Source organism: Herpailurus yagouaroundi, unplaced genomic scaffold (genome assembly GCF_014898765.1).
Source record: "Herpailurus yagouaroundi ecotype Mexico unplaced genomic scaffold, PumYag 190, whole genome shotgun sequence".
In the NCBI taxonomy this organism is placed as follows: Eukaryota; Metazoa; Chordata; class Mammalia; order Carnivora; family Felidae; genus Herpailurus; species Herpailurus yagouaroundi.
In genome coordinates, this window is record NW_024412421.1 from 30,575,852 (window position 1) to 30,595,792 (window position 19,941).

The 19,941-nt window shown below is 40.4% G+C and overlaps 1 long non-coding RNA gene across 5 annotated transcripts in view; it reads right to left on the minus strand.

Moving 5' to 3' along the window:
* The window catches only part of LOC121009831 (uncharacterized), a 147,205-nt gene that overhangs the window by 126,412 nt on the left and 852 nt on the right, over positions 1-19,941 (minus strand). For 3 of the 5 annotated variants that reach the window (XR_005780851.1, XR_005780848.1, XR_005780847.1), the window contains exons 2-4: positions 10,600-10,764; positions 3,476-3,619; positions 3,228-3,322 (exon numbers count right to left, since the gene is read on the minus strand). This is a non-coding gene — a long non-coding RNA (uncharacterized LOC121009831). Of the gene's footprint in view, positions 1-3,227; positions 3,323-3,475; positions 3,620-3,991; positions 4,127-10,599; positions 10,765-19,941 lie in introns of all 5 variants that reach the window. The other 2 variants (XR_005780850.1, XR_005780849.1) reach the window with 2 other exon arrangements.

The following is a 19,941-nucleotide window of genomic DNA, read 5'->3' on the forward strand; positions in this document are numbered from 1 at the left end:
GTTGGATGCGATCTGGATTACGTGACACTTGGCCAGGGCTACCGGGCGATTAGGCAGGAGCCGCAACGTTGCTACACATTTCACAGCACGGCATCGACTGTTTTGTGGAAAGGGACGATCTCGGGTTTCTTGAATTGAACATTGGGGGATCCAAAGTCATCAGAGTGGAAAGTATTGGCTCTGGAGTCCGACAGCTCGGGTTGGAATTACACTCTGCCACTTACTACCTTGTGACCTTGAGAACCTCACTTGACCTCTCAAGGCCTCAAAGCACTCACCAAAGAAGGGGAACAGGAATAGTCCCTCGCATGTCTGTAGTGGGAATTAAGTAAAATAATGTGTATGATATGCTCTACATGTAGTAAGTGCCTGGTCAGCGTTAGCTGTTATAACTGCTCTGGAGTTGAGCAAGGTTTCATCCTTCTATCCTCAATTTCCTTCCATAAAATAGTAATGGCCTACACTAGTTTTGTCCTGGAAGGATTTATAATTCCTAGGATTTTTTAATGTTTATTTATTTATTGTAGGAAAGAAAGAGAGACTGGGGCGCCTGGGTGGCTCAGTCGGTTGAGCATCCGACTTCGGCTCAGGTCATGATCTCGCTGTTTGTGGGTTCAAGCCCCGCATCAGGCTCTGTGCTGACAGCTCAGAGCCTGGAGCCTGTTTCAGATTCTGTGCCTCCCTCTCTCTCTGCCCCTCCCCCACTCATGCTCTGTCTCTCTCTCTCTCTCTCTCTGTCAAAAATAAATAAACATTAAAAATTTTTAAAAAGAGAGAGAGAGAGAGAGAGAGAGAGAGAGAGTGAAGGAGGGGCAGAGAGAGAAAGAGAGAGAGTGCCAAGCAGGCTCTGGCTGTCAGCACAGAGCCCAATGAAGGGCTCAATCTTACAAACTCTGAGTTCATGACCTGAGCTAAAATTAAGAGTCAGACGTTTAACTGACTGAGCCACCCAGGCGCTCCTAATTCCTAGCATTTCTACTTTCTCATTTCTCCCCAGTTATTCACTGGATCATGAACTGCCAAAACAGTGTTAAAATCTGGGTGCTTCAGGGCTGATGGGCAGAGACACAAGAAGTGAAAAGTGCCTTAGGGAAATGAACACACATCTCCCAAGTCAAAGAGTGAGCTTGCACTGGCTGATTTATCCCCTCTCTTCTGAACACATTCTCTCCATCTCCCTGACATATGACGCAGAGGACTTCAGCGTTGTAAGGAATGGGACTGAGATCTGGAGATGATGGAGCGACATCCCCCAAGAAAGAGCTTCCTCTTGAACTCTGTCACCCTTGGTCACTCTCACCTTCCATCTCCCCAAAACAGCCCAGAGCAATGCTTATAAATTATAAAGCGCTCCCCTTCTTAAAAACTGTACTACTGGCATCCCACTGCCCTCAGATAAAGCCTGATTTCATAAATGTGGACTCGCTTCCACGGTGTGCACTACTCTGTGAGGGCACGTGAGGGCACACAGGGCTCAAAGAAGCAAAACCGGACAAGAGTGAAGACAGGTGTGAGCCCACAAAATGAACTAAGAACGTCACCCCTGGTAAAATAATCCCGCACATCCCCGAGAGGAGCAGACCACTCTGAAAGTGAAAAAGAAAAAGAAGCCACATCACATCCAAGTCATGACCCCTTAGTCTCAGCCACGAACCCCAGCAGCATCACAGGGAATCAGGAAGAACACTTGTTCTTTCTAATACCTTGCACATCAAGAGGGCAGAGAGTCCTCTAGTATCTCCCGGGCTAGCTAACATCCTAGGTTCAGAGACTGGTCAGTCCTGGCATGGATCCCAGGCAAGTTCGTTTATCTCACAAGCCTCAGTGTCTCATCTGTACGCCAGAGACGCAAATAGCACCTACCTCATAGGGTTTGGTGAGGACTTAAGAAGACAACAGATAAATTAGTACTTAGCTCAGATCATCAATAAAGATTAATTAATGTTGTCATTTACTAACCATCATTCATAAATTTGTTATCATTCTAAAAAACGGTTAAGAACTGCACTATGTGCCCAGAACTAAGCACAAGGCCTCAAGCCATGGGAGGAGGGATCAGGTGAGAGATGGAAGGAGGGTAACCAAGTTCACGGATTGATGTTGAAATACTTTCTTCTTAGACAAGCACCTTGGCCTCGGTCACAGTTTATTTGTTCTTCTCATAGGCGTTATTCTAACAGACTTAATTATCTGGCTTCCAGTTCCAGAACAAATTAGAGGCAGCTACACTGCTACGAGCAGGCACACCGTCTTAAGACGTGGAAGATGCCTCATCCCCACGTCCAGCCCCCACTTCTCATGGGTCTACACCCCCATTCCCTTCAACATTCCTGACATACTATGATTCATCTCTCTTTGTCCCTTAAATGCATTCCATCCTTTCTATCCCCTGAAATCAGAATCAAATGCAATGTTGCACGTGTGGCTCGGCCAAAAATTATGGGAGTCCAGGTTTTACAAGGACGTCACAGACACAGTGAGGTATGGTAAATGAGTGAAGAAAGCAAGAATAGGGTAAGAAACGGTGTCTCTTTTGCGAGCAAATGAAGAGAAAATGCCCAGCCAAAGGCATCCCCGCATCCGTCACAAGAACGGCCAATAGCCTGACCCTGGTGATCTGTGTGAGCCACATGGGACATGGCATTTGGGCCCAATAAGACTGAAAGAAAGAAGGGATATTTCAAGTTGCGGGAGAGCGACACTCCCCCTTTTGGACACAAACGAGGAAACCGAAGCCACCATCTTGCTCCCAGATGCCATCGTAACAACCATGAGAGGAACAGCCCATGTGGAGAAAGACGGAAAGAACCCACATCCCTGATGAAGGCACGAATTGCTGAACAATCACCCCTGGGGCACAGCCTCCCTCCTGACTTAAGAAAGAGAACAAACGTTCTTACTGTTTAAGGCGGCGTGAGCGGGGGTTTCTCAGCTCGCCCTTAATAGTGTCCGAGAAACTACAGAATTAATGTTTTAACTTTAAAGCACTGTCATAACCCAATAAGATCGGGAGCTCCTTGGCTGGGAGCAAATACAGAACTCTTGGGCATTTGGAAAGTGAGAGGTGCTCTAAGTGCAAAATTAGAAAGACTTAGTACAAGAAATATATACAAACTAGCTGATTAACATACTTTTCATATTGCTTACATTCTTGACAAAACATTGCCTTGGGTATGTTGGACTAAATACTGTCATTTGCAAAGTTGATTCTACATGTTTCTTTTTACCTTGTTTTTAAATGCGGCTACCGGAAAGTCTGAAGTCACGAATGTACTCACATCCAGCGGACGGCACTCATCTCGCTGTATTTCTTCCAATCAGCCTAAGGATATTAGGTCATACAAAACTAGTTACTCCTATTTCACTTACTGTCAGAAAAAACATTTGAACTTTTCCTACCCTTCCTTGTGCTAAATCATTTTTCTCCCTTCCTTTCTCTGTATACTTATGTTTTCAGCCTGCGTGAGGAACTTACATAGTTATAGCTTATCTTCAGTGCGTGGAAATGGGCCAGTGGTTCACCAGAGGGCGTGCTGGAAATCTGTGGGGGCAGGTGGGTTGTCACATGATGGGCAGGGGCTTCCCTGTCCCCTAGAGGGGACTGTCCCCCATGCCATTCCTATAGATGAAAAGTATGTTTATACATAACCGGCCAGAAGCAAATTCCATCTGAGTTATGAATACGGGGGGCGGGGGGGTGCACGGGGTTAATTTAAATGAATTTTCCGGGAAAGCAACTGCAGAGGTATACTTTGTTTTGTTCAGAACTTTAGAAGGTATTCACCTTTTTAGAAACCCACATCATTTGTAACAGTGCCCCTGCTGGTTGTTTGTGTCACTAGCAGGGCTCAGCTGCACTGGCCCACATCTGAGCTGCTACAGTGAGGCAATTCTACGCATATGTATCAATGTACTTATTTCACCCTTATTTCAAAATGCCCCCTAGGAAAATAAAAAGCCTCAATACTATTCAGCTGAAGATCAACTTAACTTCTCTGAAATCCAAACTGAGCCATTAGTTCAGAGTTGCCAACATCTAAGTACCGTCGGTTCTGATGTAACACAACATACGCATTCCTAAAAAGTCAGCTCGCTCCGCAAAATCGCACAGCCAAAACCACAGGGCCTACGGGGAAGGTGGAACAAGGGGGCACGACACCGAGTGACTTTGACAGTGACACAGAAAAAAGAACCTAATAACAGTGGTTGCATGTTAAGTGGTTTTATACACGTTAAATACAGAAACACGCAGGTACTACAGAACGACGCACCTGACCTTGAAGAAGACCTGAGGTTTGCCTATATAAGTACGGGCAATGGAAGGGCTATGGCTCGTGAGTTGGTTTGGGGTGGAGGAAGCAGGGCCACCCGAATCGAAGAGAAAGGGGATGGGTGCATGGTACCACCCAGGTGAACCGAGGCAGCCGGCAGATGTTTGGGCTGTGCATGTATGTACGCTTTGTGTTTTCTATAAGCATATTTAGACATCTTTTTCCTAATCTGTCTGCCAGCATGGAAATTTATATGCTGTCTGGCTGTGTGCTGTGTGTATTTGTGTTTTATGCATAAACAGAATAATATTTTTTGTTCCCCAAGAATGCACATTTGCCCTCCTGGGGACAACACTGCTCTCTTGAGATGCCTGCGGTCGAGGTACACAGAGAAGATGGTGGGAGCACAGAGAAGAGGGTGACTCATCGCCTGGGACAGTCAGGGAGGGCAGAAGAGGAAATGACATTTGAACCAGGTTTTGTAGGATGAGTAAGACTTGCCATCTGGGAAAAGGGATGGAAGGAATTCTAGAAGGAACAGCTTCTAGGCGTGATTGTTAAATGTCTGCACAGCATGGGGTGCACTGAGAGCTACACATCCACAGAAAGAGTGGGGAATTTAGAAATACAAATTTTAGTACGATTTGAGAGACAAATGGACTCTTAAGAGGTATCAAATCCTAGAAAGCTTTTGGGGGCAGGAGTGCATAAGGAGCAGAAACTGGGAAGGACGCTGAGTTATTAAAGTAGGTATTAGGTTCCTTTAATTTCAGCCTATGTCTCAGATGGAAAGACTCCTGTGTAATAAATAATAGAGCACACTTTGGGCATAGTTCATTCACCACACTCCCAGACACATTTCGAATACCATTCAAAGAGTCGTGGAAGCTCTGATTAATATACAACACAGAGCTCTCTCCATATACTCTCAAGGGTAAAAATACTGCTGAAAAGCCAGTTCTTTTAAAAGCTGAGCATCTAACACCACCTTGTGAATGATAATAAATGGCAGGCGAAGCCAGAAGGTGGACTGGCCCTCTGTGTGGGTCTGCAAGTTTTATGTGCACAAAAATACAGACCTGCTCTTTGGCCAAGAGAGCAGGATGATCTTCCAGTGGGATCAAGATTTCCTAGGAGACTCCTGGGATTTCCCAATTCCAACTTGATCAAAAATAGCAACCCCAACTCTCATGGGCTGGTTTCCTTTTCTTTTTTTTTTCCCCCCCTCCATATTCCCCATTCGAGCTCCCTTAGGAACGTGCATCTATTTGCCATTAAAATGATATTGCGGTCCTTTTTCCTAAGGCCAGAGAAGTTTAAGGTTTTTCCATAACACCAAGTCCCTCCCTGACCTCATGGAGCTTGTCATCCATCAAAGACAGGCACCGAGAACAAAACGACACAACTAGTTTCAAATGTGATGGCGACAAGGGAAGATTAAATAGGATCAGACGCACACAACAAACATAACTTAGAGGCCATAACTTCATGTACAAATCAGGATGCTTCATGCTGTGCAGGGGGGCACCGTGACAAAGACAAGTTCATATTATGGGTGAGGACGAAGAAATAGCATGGGATTCTCATGGGAAGAAATATGATCATGTTTGCCCTCTCTAATTATTGTAATTAGATCTCTAACCATTTGAGTGAGTACTGTCCAGCAGCAGATTTACTTCTTACTGCCCATCATGGACCCAAAGAGAATTATGCAGGGACATTACAGCATTATTTGTAAAACAGGAATAATCTAAGTACACATCAAAAGGGGAAGAGTTACATGCGTGGAGTACTTCTATGCAACGTTCAAAAGAATGGATGAGGGCTTACATATACTAATATGAAACTACATCCAAAAAATATCGTTGGGTAAAAAAAAAAAAGTGAACCGTAGAATGACATGTAGGGTGTGCTTCCATTTGTGTGAAATTTAGGGAGACACAGAGGTTCAAGTAAAGTTTCACATACACAGACCATCTCCAGAAGAATACATAAAACATGGTGACGGTGGTCTCCTGTGTAGGGGAACCAGGTGTACGAAGGTCAGGGTGGTAAAGAGACATGTCACTCACTACATTTACTTTACTATTATTGGAAATTTGCCACATCTAGTTGGAGAAAAAGTATCTCAAACAGTATAGATGGAGAAAGGTAGCGTTAACCAGCAATGGAAACTATTCACTTTATAATCTGCCCTCCATCCCGTGTGTTAGCTGAACGGAATTCTCTATATGTTCAGAAATGAGGTAAGGGGAATTATCTGGGCAGAGACCAAGATTCAGATGTGACTGGGGGGGGAATCAGGGAAGAAAAGAAAGGGGGCAAAGCTTCGCATGAGCAACAGACAAAGATACGTGGGCTACTGATCACAAAAGCTAACGGATGCACCTGGGCCCGGAAATATGATTTTAGGTGATAAATAGACACTGTTGGATGAAATTGATTCACATAATGATAACATTATTCCCTTTCCCAATCTTTTTTTATTGCTCAGATATAGTCAAAGAGGAAGTCTCAGTTTGGTGCAAGTATGTCTTTATGACCTCTGGACACTTTCCTGGAGTTAAAATTTGATAACGTGTTTTGATTTGACTGTATTTCTTTTCACTCCTATCCTTCTTAGAGAAACGAACTCTGGTTTCCCACTTTTGGCATTGAAACAAAGCTTCCTTCGAAAACAACCGTATTTAATTTTGATGTTTTATAATGAGCCATTTTCAAGGAAAATATTAAGTAACACAAGACGCGCAGGGAGGGCAAAAATCGTGACTGAAGTTTAGCAAGCAGTGCCTTCAGACAGATTCTTCTAGGTCTATGGCAGGGAAGCTGTGCAGTTGTACGGTTGTGATTGTTGCTGGGTTTTATTTTCATCCCACCAAACAAGCGCTGAATAAAATTGAGGGAGATTTTTCAGCAAGCTGAAGTTTCGTCCTCATCGCCGACAGTATTTAACAAGAATAGCCTTAGTTTCCTAGAGTTGGTTCCACGGATGACTAAAAAGACCGAGAACCAAAAATACAGGCACCAACTCCGACGGCCTAATTAAAAGTGTGATTCTTGCCCCGGTGTGGAACACTAGCCCTTTTGTTACATTCCAGGAGAGAAGAAACACCTCAACCGAAATCACATTTTCCTCCTTTCTCCCTCTCCAGTGCCACCATTTTTTCATCAGCTAATCCCAATTAGAACGCTTTTTTTTTTACTAAAGCCATAAATCTCTGCCTTTCCCAATAAGCATAAATTATATGGTAAATAACTGTATTCTGTGTCTGTCCAGGAAAATAAAACACTCTTTCTTTCTTCTTTCTTTCCTTTCTTTCTTTCTTTCTTTCTTTCTTTCTTTCTTTCTTTTGCTTCTTTCTTTTCTTTCTTTCTTTCTTTCTTTTCCTTTCTCTGGTATTTTATGAGACTCTGAGCTGCTAAGTCAACGTTCACGCTTTTTGATTTAGGATTTCTCCCCCCTCTCATCTATCACTCGTCTATAAAGGCAACACTTCTTTTAGAAAGAAAACTACCACCAATGCACTTCTCTAAAATTCATCCTAATCAAAGTATGTTTTTTCTTCCTATTTCTGAGTGACTCCAGGTAGAGGCAAAAGCTTGATTGTTGTGTTAAAATCTACCTCTGCCATTTCCTGGCTAAATGGCCCAGGACCCTCATGATAGCTCAAACCCAGGTCTGAATCATCAACTAAGGAGACAGACCTCCTAAAACTTGTCCCAAAATTAATGAAGAAACTTAATAAACAATGTTTAGCATAGTGCCTGGCACAGAGAATGTGCTCATTAATATTAGTCGCTCATACTGCATAAACAAAAGTGGTGATTTTTTTCATTGTTGTTCCTTCTGTGGTCAGCAATTGCTTAACCCAACATTCTCTACGTTAAACTAATTAAAAGAAACATACCTTATCCGTGATTGATTTTCAAACTCATTTATTACTCGTTTCTCTATGGTTTAATTTAATTAAATTGAGTAGCATATCAAATATTGATTTTAATAAAATCTTGATTAAGACTCGAGCAATTATCAAACACAATTTTCATACCATTCCTGCATTTCAATGGAACCAACCTGAAAACCAATTTGCTTTTAAAATAAAGAAGTGATTTTATACACATACACACATTCCCCACACCCCCACCAGGCCATTTTCAGAAATACAGAAAAAAAAAATGGCCTCCCAACCTTTTCGTTAGCAAGATAAGCAAAGATAAGCAGCAATCTCCAACTGGGGTTCTGAAAAGCTTAATCCAGTTGGTCACCTCATCTCCAATCAGTAGTGGAAGGGAAAAAACAAATTAGAATCAATTCCTTTGATAAACATTAACTTAGCAACTACTATGTACAAGCCACTGTCCTGTACTGTCCAACACAAGGAGAGGTAGTCAAGAGCTAATCCTATAGCCAGTTTTAATGTGTGTGGAAAAATCCATCCACACATGCAAGTCTTTAATTTTATTGAATAATGACCAGAGAAGTACATGTATTTCAATTCTTGAAATTACTCTGCTGTATGATTTATGTGCATAGACTATTGTTAAGAGAATGTAATGTAAATGTGATGGTATAAATTACCAATAGTATCATATTAGCAATTAACTATAAGACATTTAATAAGTTAAATATTTGGTTTGATAGTTAAGCGCTAAAAAAAAAAAAAAGAAAGAAAAAGAAAGAAAGAAAGTCCGGCCAATAGCTATCACAGCAGCACCATCTAGAGGATTCTGAAAAGTAACACAGGGTCATTCCCCTAACTTGCCATTCTTCCTGTTTAGGCGAAAAGAAAGGCAGCTATAGAGTTCACCATCTTATGTCATTTTAAAGCATTTTAATTCTGTCCACATCATTTAGCATCATCTTAAATCTTGAAATGTTTATGGAACAGCTCAATGAGATGGAATATTCTCGAAATCGTAATGCAATTGGAACAAGGATCCCAGCTGTCCTCCTGGGGAGGCAGTACTGGGTGTGTGCTGAAGGATCCCAGGCCCTGGGACACCGTGACCTGGGCCATGACTCCCCTCTCCTCCCAACACACACACACCTCCTTATTCTATCTTGATCCCAGATATATCCATGCCAAAGACTGGACAATGGGTAACATTTCAAAATCATACCACTCCTGAGCTACTGTCCACTGTGTATTTACGTGAGTTGACAAAAAAATAATAAACTTTCTATTATTAAAACTGTTTACACCAGCACATCCACTTACTAATTCCGTTCCATTGGCCTAAGCTGAATCAATGTCCTGGGGTGGGTTGAAAGAGAAATAATAAAACATCTCACTTTTTTTTTTTTTATATAGTTCTCATTCCCCTATCGTTTCTGTAACTTTTCTGAACCAGAGAACTGCTTTGGAGTCATGTTAAAAGGATTACAATTGAGATAATAAAATATGTCTGCTATTCATAGGAACTAGTCCTCTCCTTACATTATTTGCTTTCAGAATTTCAGGCAATTTTGCAGACCCTTGGTCGGCTGCAACCTCACAGGGAAATGGCAAACATGTACATTCAGTGTGGCCCCGGCCAGTGGGGGACAGGAGGAGCGCTCACCTTCATTTCCACTGGGGGGCACTGTCCACCTCGGGGAGAGGGGACGGAGTCACAGTTTGCCAGGCCAATTTGTAGAAATCTGAGTTCACCTGCATTCTGAAGTCAGGGTTCTCAAATGAGCGCCCTAGTAAAGGGTCAGAGATGGGCAGTGAGTGGGTCATTCATGGTGATTCTCTATACTTGAAGCAAATGCAATTGGGCCCAACTGACCAAAGGAATACGAGGTTTTGCCTAGAGAAACCTTTTCCCCATGCTGTATGCTAAAGCCATCACTAAAAGTCATAGCAAACTGCAATAATTTTGGTTCTTTCAAATGTCTTCATGTTCTTGCACGGCTTTTCCCTCTATTCTACCTCCATACCTGTTCACTTCGTAAGTGTCTGGTTCTCGTTTGTGACTTAGCTCAGATGTCACTAACTCCAGGAACCCTTCCAGGACTCCCTTACATTGGGTCAAGATGACCTCCTACGTGCCTCAACTGCATCCCATACTGCTTCCATGAGGAAGCTTGATGTAATTACTTGTTTATTAACTATGTCCCCCATTAGGCTGCAGATGCCATCAAAGCTGGGGGGATTTCTATCTTATTCACAGTTGTATTCCCTGCATCCCCATAGTCTCAGCTCAAAGCCTCCATCAAGGAATGATCACCCTATATAAGTATGATTTATGTTGGGGAGGACTCTGATGTTAGGCACACAGCCTGCATTTCTTCGCCTTCCAAAAACATGGGCCTCAGTACCCACTGTTTTTCTTCCTCACTTACCTTGTTCTCTTAATCCCTACAGTCGTCAGAAGAGAGGCCCAAGTTTCCACAAGGTAAGCTGCCTCTTGCTATCGAGGATTATGGCAATTCTGCTTGGCCATCTGTTCACCATCTCCAGAACTTGTTCTAGGATCCGCAGACAACCCATCTCTATTCCTGAGTCAGCTGCAAGAGAAGCGGTCAACCAAAATATTTACAATAGGGATCTTTCTGGGACGTCTGGTGAGCTCTAATGAAGCGAGAGTCAACTGGGAGGGAGATGAGACCCCCCCATCCCCTGCCCCGCTCATCTTTCCAAGCAGGTAACAAAGTCCTATTCTCTACTGTATGCAGTTGACATAATAGCACAGAAGGAAAACAAAGAAGTTCAACTTTGTTTCTGGTTCAACTACTTATTGTGTCCATGGAAGGACTATGATATTCTAGAACTAGAAGAGCATAGGGCCATCTAGGTAACCTGAAGAGTATAGTGTGGCACCCAAATACAGAGTCAGAACCATCCTGGGAAGTTCCAGACCGTGATGAAATAATATATTTACCACTCTGGATCCTTTTCTGTCATCTGTTTCGCCTGAGACTACATCTGCAAAATGGCAGTAAACCTGCCAGGCTCAAGGGGTCATTGCGAGGGCAACTGAGACAGGCCCTAACAAAGTGCTTGGAAAACTACGCCCACCCAACAAAAAATGACAGATTATTAATGTTAATAGAACGACCACAGACTGCCCCATCATCCCATAGCCGTTATCCTCAATTTTTAAAGATCTGAAGAGAATATTTCACTGCTAACATCCTGACTTAGGTTTAGTTGGAAGATAAAACTTCTAGCCAAATTAGCCTAACATACATGAAATGATAATCAGTAGATCCTGAGAGTAAGAACCAACTAGAGATCATTTAGGGTATAATAAAGAGGAAATAGTAGAGATAGTTGTGTTATTTTGTTTACTTTCATACTTATAATTGTGTACACAGGAACATACATGCTGAGTACCATAAGTAAACATTTTTCAGGGGCGCCTGGGTGGCTCAGTCGGTTAAGCGGCCAACTTCGGCTCATGTCACGATCTCGCGGTCCGCGAGTTCGAGCCCCGCGTCGGGCTCTGGGATGATGGCTCAGAGCCTGGAGCCTGCTTCCGATTCTGTGTCTCCCTCTCTCTCTGCCCCTCCCCCATTCATGCTCTGTCTCTCTCTGTCTCAAAAATAAATAAACGTTTAAAAAAAAATTTTTTTTCAGCCAGCTCCCTTACATAAATCTCAGAGTCTTTGGTCATTCAAAAAAAAAAAAACGTTTTTTAAATTACTGGAAACTAGCAAAACACAGGATGAGAATTTTCTAAAACTGACAAAAGACATCAAGCCAAGGCTTCACGAGGCAAAACGAACCCCTAGGGGGATAAATACAAAGAAAGCCACACACACACACACACACACACACGCCAAAACAAAACAAAAAAAAACAGAGAAAACCACACAAAATGAAACTTCAGTGTATTAGTGATTGTTTCTCCACATCCTCACTGGTGTTGTCCCCATTTTTTATTTTAGCCATTCTGATAGATGTATAGTGCTACCTCATTGTGGTTTTAATTTGCATTTCCCTAATGGCTAATGATGTTGAGCAGCTTTTTATGTGCTTAGTTGTCGTCAGTATATCCTATTCAATGAAATGTCTTTTGCCCATTTTCTAACTGGATCATCCATTTTTTCACTGTTGGGTTTTGAGAGTTCTTTAATTATTTTAGATACTAATCCTTTATCAGATGTATGATGTGCAAATATTCACTCTTAGTCTGTAGCTTGTCTTTCATTCTCTTGACAAGACTTCTCACAGTTACTAACCTTGATTAAATCTATCAATTTTTTTCTTTTTCATATTGCACTTCTGGGGTTAAGTCTATAAGCTCTTGGCCTCACTCTGCAGTAGAAAGATTTTCTCTTACGCTTTTTATTTTTCTTAAACTATAAAAATTTTATATTTACATGTAAGTCTGTGATCCATTTTGAGTTAATCTGTACATAAGGTGTGAGCCTGAAGTCAAGGATTTTGTTTTGTTTTGATTTGGTTTTGTTGCTTATTTTGTTTACAGATATTGAATTTCTCCAGCACCGTTTACTGAAAAATCTATGTTTCCTCCACTGAATGCTTTTGCACCTTTGTCAAAAAATCAGTTGGGCATATTTGTGTGGGACTATTTCAGAGTTCTCTATCTGTTGCGTTGACCTGTATGTTTATCCCTCCACCAATACCACACGTTCTTGATTACTGTAACTATGTAATGGGTCTTGAAATTGGGTACCATGATTCCTCCAACTTTATTCTTCTTTTCAGAATCGTTTTACCCATTATATTTCCTTTGCTTTTCAATATATATATTAGAATGATCTTCTCTATATCTATAAAATACCTTGCTGGGATTTGGGAAGAAATGGTGCTAAGTCAGTATTTTAATTTGAAGAGAATTGATACTCTCCCGCATTCATTTTGATCTTCTTCATTTTCTTTCATCAGAAGTTTGTAGTTTTCAGCATACAAGTCTTCTTCATGTTTTGTTATACTGATACATGGGAATTTCATTTCTATTTGTTTGTAAGTTCCTTGGCATTTTCTACATAGTCAATCGTGTTATCTCCAAACAGGGACAGTTTTATTTCTCCATCTCCATCTGTTTGCCTATTATTTCCCTTTATTGCCTTTTTGAACTGGCTAAAAGTTCCAGCCCTGTGTTAAGCCACAGTAATGAAAGAAGACTTGCTCCCAGTTTTAGGAGGAAAGGATTCAGTCCTTCAGCATTAAGTATGTTATCTGTAGCTTTTTGGGGGGATGGCCTTTGTAAAGTTATAGATGTTCTCTTTCGTTCCTAGTGTGCTAAGTGTTTTTTAAAATCATGAGTATTAAATTTTCTCAAATTATTTTTCGGCCTCAATTGATAGAATCACATTATGCTTTTTTCTTGTTAGCCTGTTACAGCAGATTACACGGACTGACTTTTGAATGGTGAGCCCGCTTTGCATCTCTGGGAAAAGCTCCAGTTGGTCATGGTGTGTAATTTTTTTATATATTGCTGATGCTATTAGCTAATATTTTCTGAAGGATTTTGCATGTCCATTTACGGAGGATATTGGCTCATAGTTTCTTTCTTTCCCTTTATTAATTTTTGTGTACTGTCAATGTCTGGTTTTAGTATCAGCATAATGGTAACTTCATAAAATGAATTGGGAAGTTTTCCAAACCCTTCCATTTTCTGAAAGAGACTGTGTATATATCATATTAATTATTTTTCAAACATTTCACAGAATTGTATAGTGAATCTCCAGTGAAGATTTCTTTTGGGGAATTTTCAAATTATGAATTCAATGTCTTTAATAGTATAGAGCTATTCAAATTACCTATTTCATATTGGGTAAATTTTGTGGTAGGCAGTTTTAAGAAATTGGTCCACCTCAGAATCTAAGTCCTCAACTGTATGTATGTGGAGATATTTACAGCATTCCCTGTCCTTTTTATGTCTGTAGAGTACGTAGTGCAATTCCATGTTTCATTCCTGATAATGCTAATTTGTATTTTCTCCCATTTTTATCTTTGACCATCTTGCTAGAGACTTGTCAATTGTATTGATCTTTTCAAAATACCGACTCCTTGTTTATCTATTGTTTTTGTTTTAAATTTTATTGATTTCTGCTCTTATCTTTATAATTTAGACTCTTCTGCTGACTTTGATTTTGCTCTTCTTTTCTACGCCCTTCCTGTGAGAGCTCACATTATTAATTTAAGATGTTTTACTTTCCTAATGTAAGCATGTATTGCTACCTTTGCTCTCAACATTGCTTTAATTGTAACCAATTTTGGTATGCTGTATTTTCATTTTCATTTAATTCATTGCTCATTTGTTGGCTTCCCACTAAGATCTCCTCTGTGACTCATGGATTATTTAGAAAGTGTTATTTTCCAAGTGTTTGGATATTTTCCTATTATCTTTCTGTTATTGATGTCTAGCCTACCTGTAGTCAGAGAACATACTCTGTAGGATTTCAATTCTTTTAAATTTGTTGAGGTGTGTCTTATGGTCCAGGATGTGGTCTAACTTAGTACATGCTTTGTAGGCACTTGAAAAGAATATGGATTCTCCTGATATTGATTGTTCTATAAATGTCAAATAGTTCCTATTGGTTAATGATGTTGACTTTTCCATCCATGGTGATTTTCTGCCTGATTCTTGTATCAGCTATTGAGAAAGAGGTGTTAAAATCTTCAACTAACACTGAGGAAATGCCCACTTCTCCTCTCAGTTCTGTCACTTTTGCTTTATAGTGTGCAGCTCTGTTGTTTGGTGCATATATTTTTAGACTTGCTATATCTTCTTAGTGAAGTGACCATTTTATCATTATATAATGGTCCTGTCTGTACCTGGTGAATTTCTTTGGTCTAAACTCTATCTGATATTAACGTAACCACTCATGCTTTCTTTGGATTAATGTTTGCATGATATATCTTTTTCCCTCCTTTTATTTTCTACATGCCTATATTATCATATTTGAAGTCAGTTACTTATAGACATCATACAATTGTCATGTTTCTTTTAATACAATCAAATTATCTATACCTTTTTATTGGTATATTTTAGCTGTTTATATTTAATTATTCATATGCTAGAGTGGAGATGGAAGTCCAGGATCCCCCAATGGACTTCACTGAAACTGCTGCAGAGGGTGGGGAGGTGCCTAATTAGTTAACTCTGAACAGGATGAAAGAACTGATTCCTTACTGAGCCTTCTTTGACATCATCCTGGTAGAGGATGAGGGGCAGTTATAACAAGGTGAGAGTGGAAGTCTATACTCTCCCCCTGGCCTTTCTAGTGTGTGTGTGTGTGTGTGTGTGTGTGTGTGTGTGTGTGTGCGCGCGTGCACGCGCATGCACGTGCTATTTAGCTGGAGTAGAATGTTTATTTTCTACAAGTTTATGCCTTGTTCAATGGCCTTTTCCTGGTCCTTTGGCTAAAGAATAGGCATTTGTTGGGGCTTTTTAAAATTTCCATGTTTGTCAGATTTTGGGGTTACCAGCTTCTTCAGTTCCAAGTCTAGAATACATGAGGCAAAAGGAAACCCAGGTAACTTACAATCATGTCACTCCTTGGGTCCTGAGATCGCTAGACAGTGTGACTGATTCTTTCAGAGTCTTCTTGTGTTGGTATAATTTCTAGGGGTTTTAGTTATATTTAATAAGAGGAACAGGGGAAAGTACATCTACTCCAAATTTCCAGAAACAAAAATCATTGATAATCTTTTAAAATTAATTATAACAATCTCTGTCTTCTAACTGACGTATTTAGACTATTTACATTTAATGCGATCATCAATATATCAGGATTTCATGCTACACGTATACTACTTGCTTTCTGATTGCTCTACTTGTTTTCCACTTTACTGTTTGCCCTTTTCTCTTTTAGATTATTTGAACAATTTTTAGGACTTTATTTTGACATATTTGTATCCTTTTTTATTGCTTGCTCTAGAGATTATATCCCTCATTTTTCAGTCTACTTAGAATCAATACTTAAGTACTTCAAGTGGAATATAAGATCTTCACTCTTAAGACAGATTCCCTTACCCTCCCCCACTTTCTATGATAGTTATTTTACATATGATATTTATATACTTTGAAAACTCTGAATAATATTATAATTATTTTTGTTTTCACTTGATCTTAGCCAAAAGGCTGAGAAGCGATAAGTTTCTGTTGTTGTTTTCAACTATCAGTTGAAAACTAAAGAGAGAAGGAACAGGCTATTATAGAGATTAGCAAATTTTTTCAGTAAAGGGCCAGATAAATACTTTAGGCTTTTCAGACCGTGTACTATGGAAGTTAATGACTGGAATTGGCCATGTGGACATTTCTGGAATGTAGACAGTGTGCTATTTCTTCATCTGATTGAGAATTACACAAGAGTTCACTTTGTAGTAACTCACCAACCTACCTTTTGTTTTGTGCATCTAACTTTTTGTGTGTGATACCTACCAATGAAAGTCATTTTGAAACTAAATAGATCCAAGAGCTTGAAAAATAGATGGGAGACTTTGGGAATGGATTATCAGAAAAAAAGAAGGGGTACATAAAGTACATGGGATTTATTGCTCCTTTCAGCGCTACCTTCTTTGAACAAAATTAATAGATGGGGAAATATGTACAGTTTGTCCTCAACCCTGAGAGACTGAGAATTTCTACTAAGTGCAATTCACTGAGGTGGGAACTGCTTACTGGAGCCAGAAGTTGAAAAATGAGACTTGTTGGGGCGCCTGGCTGACTCAGTTGGTAGATTATGTGACTCTTAATCTTGGGGTTGTGAGTGCAAGCCCCACTTGGGTGTGGATATTACTTAAAACAAACAAACAAACAAACAAACAAACAAATAAATAAATAAATAAAATGGGACTTGTGGGAAAATGAGATTAGAGGTCAATGAACTACAATTCTAAGTGAATGACAGGAGGAAGGGAATGAGAAGAAAGGGAAAGAGGTCTTTTAGTGAGAAATTCAACAATATGAATTCTGGATATTTTTTTCTAGGAAGGGCATGAAGGAAAAAGAGGTTGAATAAAGGAGGGTGAAGAGAAGGAGAGAGGAAACAAACAGGGGAGGGAAGTAGGGAGGAAGAGGTTAGAGAAAGATGAGATAGAGGGAGAGAGCAGAGAAAAGGAAGGGAAAGAAAAAGGAAGGATGGACTAAAGAAAGGAAAAGACACAAGAAAGAAATGTGGCAAAATGATCCCTATTGGGCATCTGGTAGAAGCCAGGCATTTACCCATATGATTTAAATCTCATATCAACCGTGTAAGGTATATATTATCTTTCCTCTTTTATAAATGAGGAAATGAAAGCTCTGAGAATTTATTTTAGTCAAGGAAACACACCTAGGAACATCAACCCTGGCTGCACGCAACTCCAAATTCTGGGCTCAAGGAAACCCTTTAATTCCAACAGGGAGAATTCCTTTATGGCAAGCAAATGCTTATGTGACACTTGAGTCCTGGAAAGAATTACCCTAGAGGGTGCCCTTGTCCTAATAAGTAGAAAATAGTTGATCTTCTGAAACCCTAAGCCTATAATTCTGCAATTCTATGGCATCGGGTCGTATTATGTGGAATACTTCTTGAGATCATTGACATCCTCTAATTTTGCCTTACTACTAAGGGGCATTTTCAAAGAATCCAGTGAAAGAATCTAATATTTCACTTTCTGGAGTGAAAAAAGTACTAGACGTTCTGTTTGACAAAGAATGCCTTATCTTATGAGAAAATGGGCACAAAGTATATTCCATGGTCCAGTTTATAGTATTTACCAACTTAGCATGAATGTCGAAGATAGACAGATGTATGGGGTGCTAGAGAAAATTCCAAGAGAAAACTCAAAATTATCAAATTACCCAAATTTGTTCAGGCTAAGCAGAAAGTACTAGCAAACCACCAGTGAGAAAGAGAGACCTCGGGAAAAAAATCATCTCACTTTGACAAAAATTCTGTGAAAAACAGTGGACTTTGTATGTACCACAAATTTGGGGGTCACTTCAGAGTACTTGAAAAAAGGAATATACATTAATTCTCTCACTTAAGTTCAAAGTTATTTAGCACTTACTGTAGGTTAAAAGGAGGGGTAAGGGGATGGGAGGGGGAGGAGGGAAAGGGATAATTCACCAAAAAAAGGGGGGGGCATAAAAATTAAACCAAGCTACCTCCAAGGAATAATTAGAAGTGAAAATCAATAAGGAGAAAATGGCTCATATTCTCCTCATTGATTTCCTATGCACGGTGAGTCAAACTTGACTGTTGGTTAGAAGTCAGTTTGGCTACTTCTTATTACTTTTTCAGCAGTTGGGTACTCCTGTCAGTTCCTTTCATGCTGGAGTCTTGCTTGGCTCTAATCACAGCTGTCAGCTATTGAACGAGTTTGACACCCTGACTCCAGAAGCGAGGGGATTCACACTGCATGCATATGCAGTGGGCTCCTTCATTAAAGCTGATTGACATAACAGATAGGGTGCACTGCCACTGATTTTTATAAGCAAAACAAATGGCTACACAATCAAGGAAGAGTCTCCTTGGTCAGAAACACCCAGAGAGAGCAAGAACCAGTCTTTATACAGCTCAGCCAGTATTACTGGAAATACCTACGCTTACTTAAAATGGTAGATATGGGCAATGAGTCAAGAGCCAGCTACACACACACACACACACACACACACACACACACACCTGACCCCTCCCCTACAATCTTAGCTGTCCATTCCAAACAATCTCGGTTGGAGTTACAGGGGTTTGTTAAAAGGGGGATCATTTAGCTATTGTGAGCTGGATTTTGGAGAGGCATTAAGTTTCTTGGAGGCAGAAGAAGAGACTGACACTGACCAGAATCTCCTCCCCCACCACCAAGAAAAGGAAGCACGGCTAGAGCTTCTCAGAGTATTTCTGTCCATAATGTCATGAAATGACAGACTCTAAGTTGAAATGGACCAATTAGCCCCAAAACCACCAACTTCAAAACTGGTTCAGAGCATCCCTGACGAGGGCCCATTCAGATTCTAGCTGACATTCTTAGCAGTAAGCATGCCATGTCTGGCTGGAGACCGCTTTCCGGAAACGGAAGCACAAACCGCATCAGCAGTACAGGGAGTCGTTAAAGCATGGTCCTGTGGGGGAGGAATTCCCATCCTATACCTTGTGTCTAGTGATCAGGGTCTGCCCTCTTCAAACCCCAGGACTTCATGACGCCAGCCACCACACCGTTCTGCTGCCCGTCACAAAACAGTCTCTGCCTCCCGGGGCTGCAAAGACATCATCAATGCCCTTCAAAAGTGAGTGACTTCTGACCATCTTTAACTGGTTCCTTCCATCAGGTCCTTCAATACCTAGCCATATGCTCTTCTGTGGCAATTTGTGGAGCCTCCAGCACTACCACCTGCGATTTTTCAGCAACTCAGAACTTCTAGCAGATAGTGACCCAAAAAAGAAAGATCCTAAGGGATTCAGCAAATACACTGGTGAGTATAAACTCTTCAACTGAGTGAGGAGCAGATAAGGGGATGCTATCGCTTGATGAGAGTCTAAGATGTAGCTTACCCTACTGTTTGGGGGGTAAGGAGTAAGGAGTTACACATCAACAATATTATATATATATTTTATATATATAATATATACACATAATGTATATTATATATATTATAGATAATATATATTGTATTAATATATATTATAACATATAATATAGTATGTATATAGTATATATTATATATAACATATATAATATATATAATATACATTATATATTATATAATACATATTATATACATA